This window comes from Sturnus vulgaris, chromosome 2, assembly GCF_052056855.1.
Source record: "Sturnus vulgaris isolate bStuVul1 chromosome 2, bStuVul1.hap1, whole genome shotgun sequence".
Lineage (NCBI taxonomy): Eukaryota > Metazoa > Chordata > Aves > Passeriformes > Sturnidae > Sturnus > Sturnus vulgaris.
Window position 1 is genome coordinate 100,051,282 of NC_142244.1, and position 13,065 is coordinate 100,064,346.

Sequence of the window (13,065 nt, forward strand, 5' to 3'; positions counted from 1 at the left end):
TAAAAATATTTAAGGATTGGCAATTATATGCAGTTTAATGGGTATCCTCAACAGTCATTGTGATTTGATAGAGGTAATAATTGTCCTGTGCTTCTAGCCCAAGCTTGTCTGACTTTTGCAAAGATCAACTCTCATTACCTCATTATTCACAAGTTTCCATAAGCCCTTGATGAAACTTTCTTTAATAAAGACCCTTTCCAAACTCAACACTTCTTTTCAAAAGCTTTAGAGTTGATGGACTTCAAGTCAAGAATGAATATAACAAATATAGCAAAATGCCAGATGCAGGCTGCAATAAGGAATTAGGGCGTTACAGCAAATACTGACTCCCATAAAATTATTTCAACAATTATTTCACACATTAACATATTTCCAATTTTGCTATAAAAAACAAAGGTTGGTCAATAGTTCCTACATCTATGTTTATTTTCTGAATTTTAAACATAGAATTCTGCCAGCAAACTGAAGTAACAGTTAAATAAAAACAAACAAAAAAGAATTTAACCTTTTAAAAATTAATTGCATCATCTGTGATTTTCAGATTCACCCCAGTTTCTGGGGATAAATTTTCATCTTGACCCTCACAAAACAGTTTCTGTAAGTTTATAGGCTCAGGAGTTTTCATGAGTGTCCAGATGTCTCAGAGCATCAGATTTATAAGCCCTTAAAGGGAAACAGCACTCATATACAGCTGCTTTGTTCTGTTGGAATAATAAAAAAGTCTCTAACGAGTGTCTCATATGCAACAACAAACACAGCTTAATATTTGCAAATTGGGGCTGCTGGAAGTTCATTTAATATTAATGTCATTTTGATATCTTCATATTAATTTACTCATTGCTTTCAAATTCTTTGATATTGGTCTCTCGTGTGCTTTGTGGCATACTAGGTTACTTTCTGTTCATAAATAACAAATGTATGTGTGTGCTGCAGGGATATGGGACCCTCATGGAAGCAACTCTGCTATGCATCAGAGAGACAGCAGAATTTGCAGACAGAAGTTCATATCATTTGCATTAAACTTCTATGTCCAAGATAAGATGTAGGGACCTTTGGGAATGTTTGTTTTTTTCCAGTTACCTGCAAAGTATATTTAAATGCATGGTTCAGACTATTTTTATTGACCAAAAGTGTAAATGATAGGGGTTTCCAGATATTCAGAGTTCCTGACCTTTCTTTGCCTTGAATATTTGTTTGTTTTTCCCCACAAGTTTGTTAGCAAACCCTCCACAAACAACATGTTTCTCGGCTAAAGACTTTTCCAGTCTTACTAGGGTGTAGCTTTCTTCACAAATTTTTTTTTCTAAATCTGTTCCAGTACACTAATACCTATTAATTCAGTCTTTACTTCCTTTGGTATTCCCAGTACAGCACAAGAAACTTTGAATTACATCTCTATGAAACCAATGTTACTTTGATAAACGAAGCATTTTCTCATTAGCAAAAAGTACTCATGCATATGATAAAATCTCCAGCAGGGTTAGCAGCTGTTTATTAATGGCTGTTGGCTTGTTGATACAGACGTTTATGTTTAAACATGAGCCAACACATTACTGCAGTGGGTATATCTGCTCCTGTGTTTTCCATTTCACCCAGGCATATCAGATCATATTCTGTTTCTTTTACAATTTGAGTCATTGCAGACTGGGAGCTACTCCTATTAAACTCAAGCAACCACACCAGCGTAACACTAGATAAAAATGAAAAAACATACAAAGCCCGTATTTTTCATGCACAAACATTTGCCATACATTATGGATGCTTTATGCTTTTATGTTCATTTTCTAGTTAAATTTTCTGAGATATGATACACTAACGTATTCAAAATTATATTGATGAATTATTCAACAACTCTCTTAACTATGATTTATCTGAAAGCAGAAAGAATTCATCACCAGTGGAGCTAAAATAAACACACTCTTATGACTCTAAGATTAAATTACTGACATAAACAGAATCTAAAATTCCTTCATACAGTGCTCGACATGTACATCAGCAGAGAAAGGAATGTTTTCGTGTAGGGGCTGCAGGAGTCCAGAGATCTTTTCTTAGCCAAGATTGTACATCTTCTTTCACCAGGGCAGCAGAAGAACTATGTATCCAAAAGTTTCCTCCCGTTGTATTTCTGACAATAAATGGTGACACAAATGGGAATTTACAGGTCGTGCTAAAGGTTTCATATAAAGCAGTTAATTAAAAGTGCAGTTTACCAAAGTTCTCTTGATGCCAGTTTTCAGCAATGAGTAAAATCTGTAGTATACAGGAGTTATATATTTTTTTATTTAGCTTTACCTGGTGTGCTTTTAATTGGCCCCTGAGGAACAAGTTACAACCCGTGAATCCAGTCATCCCCTGGGTCCTGTAACCAGGGGTACACAGTTCAGCTTTAGTTCTATGCTTCATAATTAGGCATCCATGATGAATACACACACAAGATTGAAACACAGGATTCCATTGTGCTTCCACTTATTTGCAAACCCAAAAAGTTTATTTTTAAGCTCAGCATTGTATAGAGGGTCTTTTCTTTCCCTCCTGTCACATGAAATGCCAGAGAGGGATGGTTATTTTGGAAGGCCCTTTTTATTACATGTGAACAGCATAGAAATTAAGTCCCAGGTCAAGCATTTTAGGATTTGAAACAGGAAAAAAATGATAGAAAACAAAATAAAAAACCCCCAAAGTCTTCTTCATTAAAAGTTTTTAAGAAATTAATTTAATTCTACTGACTTAATTTCTACTTATGATAGCATGAGAAAGTGTAGGAATGGTGGATATACAGAGCACTGCACAGGATTAGTGCTCTTCTTTATGTTTTTGTACATTTTCTTGTCTGTTTCAAGAAGTTCTCACAGCTCCACATGTATCTGTCAGATCTAAGTCTGACTTTCAGGCATGTGAGCTGTTTAAATCCAAGGCCTGAATTAAGTTAAACATCATAGTGACTGGTGAAGAGTTATTATCATTAAATATAAACTTGTTTTCTTTTTTCAAAAAAGATTTTTTTTCTCAGTTATCTTTCGAAAGTTTTCATAATATTTGTGAAAGCTTTATTTATCAAGACACAGCTGCTGGTGGAAAAGACAAATATATATTTGTAGTGTAATCATTTGAAAATATTAGAACTTTGAAAGCAATTCTCTAGGATGTAATGTTTGGCTAAAAGTACATATTCTCACAAAATATTTTTTAAAGTACATTTTTAATCTAAAAAGTTTATATCTCAACTACTTCATCTCTGCTATATTCCTCATCTACTTGCTGGAATAACCATATCCACATGACTGTTTTCACCTTGTCTCAACTCTTCTCAAGCTCCCTCACCCTATAAATTTGCACAGCCTTTAACAATGGTACTTTTATCTGGGATATTATTTTAGAAACAACTGAGATACTCATCATAATAGCAATAAGCACTGTAAGCCTTTTAAAACCTTGCACAAAATCCTGCTCTTTCAATTTCAGATATTACTCCATTACCTCTTTCATAACCTTCCTCTCCAGAGCTTAGCCTTGGGACATATGAGAAATACTTAGTCACTTGAAGTGTTAGATTGGCACATTTCCTAGAACAGAAAATAAGATACTTCAGCTTCTGAAATAAACAAAAAAAAAAGCAGGCAACAATCTACATGTTTGAGACATTGTGAAATCCTGGATTTTATGTGACCTTTCTCCTCTTCTGAAGAGCACATTGGGGCACACATGCTCCTTCCTCATGAAGCACAGATTACTACATAGCAGAGGGTTTCAGAAGCAATGAAAAGCAATTTGATGTGATATGAGCTCCAACAATAGCATGCTTTCCAAGGAAAAATTTTCCTTTAAAGTTATTACTCCAAAATATTAGATGCATGTTTAACTTTATATTAATCAATAGTCCCATTGTCTTTAAAATTACAGCTTACATTTCTTTTCTGTTTTTATACACAGATGTGGTATAACAAGTGGCTATGTTAAAATGCAATGCCTGAATTGACAGGACTTTCTGTGCTTAAGAATAAAGAAATGAAGAAAATGTACTTACAAAAGATAACTTCAGGTTAGTACAGATGTGTGGCAACACTTTTTCCTAGAAAGTTGGGAGTTTATTTCTGGTTTAAGGATTTTAAATTATTTTTCATGAACTTTCAAATGTCAGTTTATGCTGAATAATATTCCAAACTTCAAAAAATTCCCTCTAGTATTGGAAGAACAAAACACAAGAGAAAATAAATCCTCAATATACAAGCAAACATAACAAAATCAGACCTTTATTATGCACATCAATATTTTCAAATACCTTTTTATACAGACATAGAAAATTTTCATCCTTAAAATCAATAAGAAAAAATAATTTCAAAGATGGCCAATGGCACCTTCTGACATTGAGTGTAATACAGGTTTTCCAGAAGTTTTACTGACTTTCAACTGTTAGTATTTTCCAAAAAAAAAAAAAAAAAATTAATCCAATTTGGGTTTTTTTATTTTTGCAAGACTGCAATAAGAAAGAAAAAAAAATAAAACCAACAATAATCATAAAACAAGTTAATACTTGACCATAAAGTATTTTTGTCTTACTTAATCAACATTTCTGAAAGTTTTAGAAGTCATAACCTGCTACACTTAATCTTTAGATATGGACCTAGTTCAGAGCTTTACTAAAGGACTTTATTTTTCTTCTTCTTAAAATTAAAATTTAAAAGAAGGGGAGAAAGAATAAAGAGTTACATAAAGAGTTTTCCAAAAATATGTCAAAGGGTATTTTTTAATTTATTGCCTTGTGGCCACACAACAATTTGAGGAGAAAACAAAGCAGAATCTCTAGCAGAAATAAGCTATGCAATACAAATTTATTTTCAGGTGTTTTGTCATTCACGTTTTCTTGAAACAAATTTATGTCACATTTTCTAAAGTCCCTTGGATTTATTTATTTCAGGGTAAATTAGCAGGCCTTGAAGCTTGTGGCTTGTACTTTATTTTTGTCTCCTAAGAGCAGCTACCCATGGTAACATCATTTTTAAATGCCCTCTTCCCAAAGCCTATTTGGGTGACATTTATCATTTCATATAAGACAAAAATTTAGAACACCAAGGTGCTGAATTTTTTGATGAAAAACTGGAAAGTTTGTTTTAGAAGCCTCCGAACAAGGATTCAGCTTGAATCTGAAGCTTCCACAGAATTTTTGTTGTCATTAAATCATCTGCTCTGGAGTCACTGTTGAACAGCTGTGATAGGGATTCACAGTGGCTAAACCATTATTTAAGGGAAATATGAGTCTCACTGTATGTCATACATTAGAGTGAAAAGCATGAAACATCCATTTATAAAAATCTATTTTTACTGTGACAGAAGTAAATCAAAACTCAAGAGTATATGTAACAGCTGTGATGCATTTAATGCACTGTTCTATCCTGCTTAATCTCGTTTTGAAATAATGTGTGAGAGGTTGTTAGTGTAACTGGTATAAAGGGGGTTTTGACTGAAAAATATTTCCTTTACAAAGTGATGAGGCAAAACACTAAGACTACCTTCCTATGTTAAACAAAGTAAACCATACCACTAGGAAGGCATAATTTACTTTTTTCTTATTCCTGAAGGTAATTCCTAATTATAGTTAATGAAAGAGAACTATATTTTTGACACAAAGACAACTGCAGAAGTTTGATGGTCTTAATTAACAATATTAACATTAATTTAATATTCAGTGGTATTTTTGGTCCGTTCAGTTCAAATCTCTGCTGATTTAGAAGACAGATTGCTTCCTTGCTTGCATTCTTTAGCTAGAATTTGTGCAAGCAAATATATATTATAGAGGAGTGCTATTACTGAAGATTTGGAAGACAGCTGAAAGAAGCCAAAAACAAAAGGAAGCAATGCAGATCATATTTCTGAAAGAATTCTTTTTCTAACCATGGCTGGAAAGTTAACATTGAAAGCAAATGTTAAAAGCTTTGAACAGTTGTGTGTCTTTACCTGGATTAGATTATACCATTGTAAGGGGAAAATTAGTCAAACAAATTAATCCTGTGTACCTAACTATCACGGACAACAGAATTAAAAGAACCAAGATGTATTTATTTTTAAAATGAAATATTTACATTTAAGATATGATTGACACAACTTTTAAGGAACTCCTGTTGAAACTTATGTTAAGACTAGTTTGGACACATAATATTTTCCCAATTTTGCCCACATGATTGCCCATGATTTTGAGACAATCATGTTGCACATTTTCATCACTGAAAAGTACAGTATTAGTTTACTTGGTCCTGCTCATATACCCTGAGCTTCTGGAAAGAAAGTTTTGAAGGAAGGGAGTCCTGACAGGCTGGGTCAGTCATAAACAGCATCTATCAGGATACACCAGAGTGGCTTCAATAGAAAGCATAACCCAGTAAACTGCTTTTGTGTCTACCAGTTAATTGCTGTGGAGTGCTAAACTCTCAGGGAATTCATCTCCAGTAAGCCACTGAAAGTCCAAAGCTAGGACACGGGCTGCCCCTGGCCTTAAAGATCCCTGGGACAAAAGGATACCAGAGGCTGAGACCAAAATGAACCATTTTGTGTAACAAGCCACTCAAATATACCCAAGCAAATCGATGACCATAAAATGTTTCTCTACCAGCCTTGTTGAGGACATAAACTTTGTCCTTACAGTCTATGCAATGCCAGGCACAGAGGCCAAGATCTTTTTGAGTAATGGAGGCCAGATATGAAAGGCAGGAGAGCTGCACAATTAACCTTTTCTAACAGCCTCGTTTCCCTCTTCCGCCTCCAAGAAAATAGTTCTAAGCAAGGACTGACTCTCCTACTCCCTAAAGAGTCACCATGGCCACTGAGCAGCAGAGGCAGTGCTGGCTTTCTCTGCCTGCCCACATGACTGACTTCCCATTTAGTCCCAGGCTGTCTCCAAGAGAGGATCTATAGATTGGATACAGTCTTGGCAGAGGCAGGACTCCAGAGCACAAGTTGCTCATTTTCCAGATGTAAAGTCTAACCACTGCTTGAAAGAGTCGTTGCCCACCCTCTCAGCTCAATGTTCAAAAGTTGGCTACAGCTGCAATTTTTGTGCAGTGCTCCACCCTCGTGGCAACAGCAAGAGATTCTTCTAAAACACCTGGGAGCCATCAGGTGCCATGTAGCTTAGTATTTTAAGATTCTGTATTTTAAGCAGGATTAGGTATGAAAGACTCAATTGAGTTTCTCAGAGAAAGACAGCAAGAGAAAACGTGCATCACATTAAGGCTTAAGATAGACCAGGCAGGTACTGGATGGGGATTTTTCACAGATTATGTTTCAATTGTCCACCAAGATTCATCTCAAACTCTGCTTGGCAAGTGAGAACAAGAGGCATCTGAATTATTGGTTTAATTGAAGCACCTGAAATGTAAGGTAGTCCAACAGGGACTGAGACTCTCCATGCAAGTCAGCATATGTTGGCTGACAGACAGCTAGCAAGGAGTAAGAAAAATAGTGGTGTCATGGACTGTAGTAGTCTCACAGGTCATAGGGTTACTGTAAGATGGAGATTTCAGAGTACAAATTTATACCTTAAATTAGTCAATAGGATGTATGGTTGAAAGGATGGGATGATGACTTATCATTTTGGGTGTGCAGAATGGGATGAATGGTCTGCTGTCCTCTTTAGCTACTTGGGACTTAGCAGAATTATGCTCCCCTGGTGGCCTTCTCATGTTCTATACCAAATAAAATAAAGTAACACTACACACAATTTTCACTTTTTTATTCCAACTGAATAGTAAATTTAACAAAACTGTTTCACAAGGAATAAATTCACAGATGTCACAGAGAACTTCCACTAGTTTAAATCACAGAATCATCCAGGATTTCACTCACTGAGAAACCCAACAGTAAAAAGCTATGCACACCAGTAAAAATAGAAAAAACTTTCCATTAAAGTATCAAAATAATGGGTTTTTTTCTAATCTACACCCCTACTGGAAGCATGTCAGAGTTTATGTATCTCACAGCAGATGAAAGGCAATTAAATTCTCATTCTAGATGCATGCTAGAGCCTATCTCAAATATTTCAGCTTTAATGGGAATTTACTGATTAGAGTCGAGAGGTGGAGGGCCACGTGATCTTTGGCATGACATTTCTCTGTAAACCATACTGTCTTGTAAAACCATAATCTATTCTGAACTACAAAAATTGCCATAACTTTTTCATCCTGGCCTAAGAGGCTCAAAAAGTTCAGGTGACCTTCTGATTCCTAGCAAGACAAGACAGGCAGTAGAGCTGTTAAGCACAGTCAGTAACTAGACTGGTTTTGTAATGCCTGCAGTAACATTAAGGGCTCTATCTTCTTCACAGGCAGAGGATTCTGGCCTCTTGGAAAACTTTACAAGAACATTTAATCTACTGTTTCCATTCAGCCTATTTACATCATAATTTTTAATAAATAACTGATGTTTACCAGGAAGCAGGCATGACTTAGACATCCCACATGATTTAGAAGCTGGAAAAGAAATTTTAGTTTATTTCATTTCACACAAGTAACGTGACATGTAAAAAGCTATGATCACTTTAGTCATTTAAATATGAAGAACAGTAGGCAATTTGGAGTAGTTTAAAGGAACTATTATCTCAGGATTTCTAACAATGCACAAAAAAGATAGAAATGTCAGACAGTATAATCCACTGATGCTCATGAATGACCTCACGTCAAAGAATTGTATTTGTATGTGAGAAATACTTGCTCTCATAGGTGAGGTCTCAGGTTATATCTGATCAGGGAATTTGAGAATGTTTCCGTGCTTTACATATGTCTCCCTGGCCCAGACTATTTCTTATAAGGACAGAACCTGAATACACGTCACCATTCCCCACTTTCCACAGAAAGGAAACCCAAACACAGAGGTCAGGCAAGATGCAAGTGATGCATGGACTAGAACCACAGGGCATGCATGGTATGCCCCAGCAGAAAATTTAGACACAGCTTTGAAATATTAGTAGGAAACTAATTGAAGAAAACTCATTTGGTTTGCAATATCTGAAGTGCCCATCAAATGTGAGTTTCCCCAAAATCAGCTTGTCACAAAACCCAGCCTCTCAGAATGGAGCTCTGCAGGAAGAAACCTCACTGAAGCAAAGTTTTGGCTATCAACATTTGAAAATTTCTTCAATATCCACTTTACAGTCAATGAAAAAGTAAGCTAGAAAAACCTGGAGTACTGGCATCATGATAGATATACTCATCAATTCAATGAGCTAAGCTAATTTAATTTTATCCCTTCTTCAACGTATCAAGTGAAGGAATCCCTTAATCAGTGAAATATAATATTAAAGTAAAATAGAAGCTTCAATATTAACCCAGTGTAGCATATAAAAAAAAAAAATCACAAACCATAGTTCTGGGTCCCCAGGTTTTCCAAATTCAAAACCACATGAGTTTCAATTTTCAAATCGTAATATAATTTAATTATGCTGAAATATTTAAGATGTTGCTACATTTCCTCTTCAGTCTGTCAGGAGACAAATGGAAGAAAAAAAGGAAAAACTACCACAGAGATGAGTGGAAAGTATTATAGTACTACACAACAAATATTACCATCATCATTTAAAACTGGCTCTTTTCTGTGCATGTCAAATGAGAGTATACTTGCAAATATCAAAATTATAGCTTCTACTGGCAGTTTAATTTCATTTTTATTCCTTGCTTCTGTGCTCTGTGTCATCATAACCCTATTACATTTGAAGCTACTAACAACTTCATTTCAAAACACTAAGGAGAAAAAGACTTTTCTTTTGTCTGGCCTCTGAAAGACTTTTTAATGCCTTCCTTATCTATATACATTGTTTATAAATATGCATTATTCAGTACCTAATTTGGATAGTGATGGACCAAAAGAATTTTCATGGATCACATTTATAGCAGCTCAGAGAAAATTACTTTGTCAGGGACACGACTGAGGAAATTATTTTTGCTGAGCAATGGGTAAAAAACCTCAGACATCTGCTCAAAATACCTATGTGTGTATTAGAATAAAAATAACAGAAATATAGAAATAGTGTCCTTAGAAATCTAAGGAAATGTAGTGAGCTTTAGTCAAACCAATATTGTTGCCAGAACAAATATTCTGGATATACTGGTTTAGTGATTTGTTTTGCTGCAAAGTTCCATTGGAAGATTCCTAGCTACGGACTACCCCATTTATTTACAGAACTATGCGCAGGAAAATCGGATTTTCCCATGCTAAATTACAACAGCAGAGAGGAAAGGTCTTTCCATTCAGAAGAATATTCAGCATAAACTACTGCAAGAAGGCTTCATTTGAAACTTTATTTCCTTTTTGTTTAATTTGGTTTGGCCAATATGAAATTTGAATAAAGACGTGAAAGCCTTACGGGAAAATCTGTGGTGCTTCTAGTCTGTAAATGACAGATTTAAGCCTCTTATTTTTCTTTTTTATTCCCTTTGTTACCATACTGTTGCAAAAGCACTGGGGAATGGATCCATCCCCTAAAACCCTGACAGAATCTTAGCTATTTGCTGAGCACACACAGCAGTACACAGTCAGCATTTGTTTTGTGCCTTGCAAGGTTGCCTCTCTTCACAAATGCAGCAATATACTTTATGTCTACAAACATCTACATCCCTCTATAAAGGTCTTTGATAATTTCAACATAGTGCCCAAGATGTGATGAGACAGATTGCCAATATTTCTCATAACTCAGTGACCCGTTGTAACTTACATACCTGACCCTGTGCTCTTTTCTCCATTAAGGAGTTCACCACCACACCATCAGCTAAATCAGCTCAATCCTGAGGCTTTACTTCACTTCTGACCTGGGACTTGCAGTGAATTTTGGTGTGGACCCATAGATCCAAGTGCAGATTCAGCACAGTAACTAAGCAAGGTGGTTATCCTGAAAGGATCAGTACACAAAGGATGTGCAGGGGATTATGGTGCATAGTCCAGCATTGACCCAGCTTGTTTCAAATTGGAAACAATGCACTCAGTAGTGAATTTGGCTGCTTTCCTCCCGGAGTAGAGACTGGCCACCTTCCAAGGCATCCTGCAGTCCTAAGATCTGCTACTCTGCTGTGAGTCATGGGGACTTGTGACTTTCCCTACAGGCACTGGAACTGTAAGAATTCTTCTCCTACATAATGTCCTCTGGCTCTGTCTGTGTATGAGCACAGGGAGATGTCAATAGTTCATTTAGTACTAAATAGTTGACCTAGTTTTAAGTTGACTCTCTGCCTTCCCAGGGTGTGGAAGGTCAGCATTCTTCCAGGGGCTCCGTGAAGTTCAGCATCTTTTTTTGTCAGACAGCCATACAGATGGGGCAGCCAAACAGTGGTTGTGGTTTGAGAGAGTGGTGAAAAGGGAAAGCCACCCCCTTCCTGGTAAGATTTCACTTTTTGATGACAAGGCATAAAGTTGGCTTGAGACTCTGTGGTGTAATGCAGGAAACAAACTGAACAAAATTACTAGATCTCAGAAGTGCTGAAAGGTGTTTACAACCATCACTTATTCCAAATAAAGGGTCTCAGCCTTAAACTTCACCAAAGTGGACCGAGCTGGCAACAGTGTCTCAGGGGAGATGGTGAGAATATCTGTCAAGGGAGGTACAGCTCACACACCTCCCATGAGTGGACAGGACCCAAGGTGCTGGAGGTGGCAGTGCTGGCAGACATGGTGCCACCCTGGCAACAGCCGGAGAGAAATGGATCTCTGGGAAAGGCTGACAACGAGCACTGCACACCGACCTCAGGCTCCATCCCTGAAGATGCACAAAACCACAAACTGGGGATGGCTCATCTGCACTCACGTGAGGCAAAATGCTGATTAGCAGCTTCAGCTTTTTCAGTCTGCATCCCAACTGGGATAGTGTTCAAAGGCAGAAATGTGACAGTCTAAAAATAGATGTCAAAAGTAGAAGTTGGAAGCCGGTAGTGTCTGGAGTTATTCAGACTTGTGAATGTGTTAGGAGAGTCTGGGGAATTACAGATCTAACTCTCTTAAGGCATTCGTTCTAAGGCAAACAGTAAAACTCCTGTGATAGGAAATTAAAACATCAAATTGGAGCCTAATCATCTCAGTAGTTTGAGAAAAGAGCTTAATACCTTGACTTTCATTTTATAATTTGCTCTTGATTAAAAAGATGAATTACACTTCTGTGTGACTAGATTTGATTCGGAGAGTATAGGAAAGGAAGAAAAAGTCAGTTTTGTGGATATTTTTAAATCTAAATCTATTCCTTCCTTATTTACAGGGACAAATAGATTACACTACAAAAGCAGGGGCTGACACTCTTAGTTTTAGTACATAGGACATATTTTCCTCAGTTCACATATCAGCTTTTCTACAGTAACATATGTTATAGAAGAGACTGCAGCACACCAGATAATATTGCTGGCTGAAGTGCACCCTGCTAACAACTACCTCTCTACTACACACTATAAGAATTGAGAAATTAAAGATCTTTGCCTCTTCCCATTAGAGAAGATGTCCAAAGTAAATCATGGGTTGCCAGCAGCTTTCCTTTCAGTGTTTAAGCCACACTCATCCAAAGCCCCCAGTGTTTGCCCTCCTTTTGCTTTATTAACCTAACAAAGTCACACAGAACACATCTGTGCACAAGCTTGAGCTGGCCAGGGCCATGCTGACAACTTATCCTGTGGCCAAACACAGCATTAGCTCTTCTTCATTCTGCAGTGCTCCAAGCCTCCCCCACACAGCTATGAATGCAGTTCTCTGCAGGAGCACAAGCCCCAGATCCCACTGCTGCCCTTCCCATTTGGGATGGCATTTGGTCTAACTCCATCCCGTCCACCATCCTAAAACAGTTTCTGTGTTCAGATTTTCTGTGTTCAAGCATCAGCAAACTTTGCAGTGAAATTCCAGCATGAGATAGCTGTTTCTGCATCATGTCAGAGAATTTTAGGAGCCACTGTTGAAGCTGTGGAAACAAACAAGGACCTCTTTAAAAGGTCTGACTTATCATATTGCTGTTAAGTGTGGACTGACCACTATTAATCCACAGAAAATTGGTACAAATCTCTTGCAATAAGAAAATAGGTGTGGAGGAAATAGCAGCTTTGCAAAATTGAATCC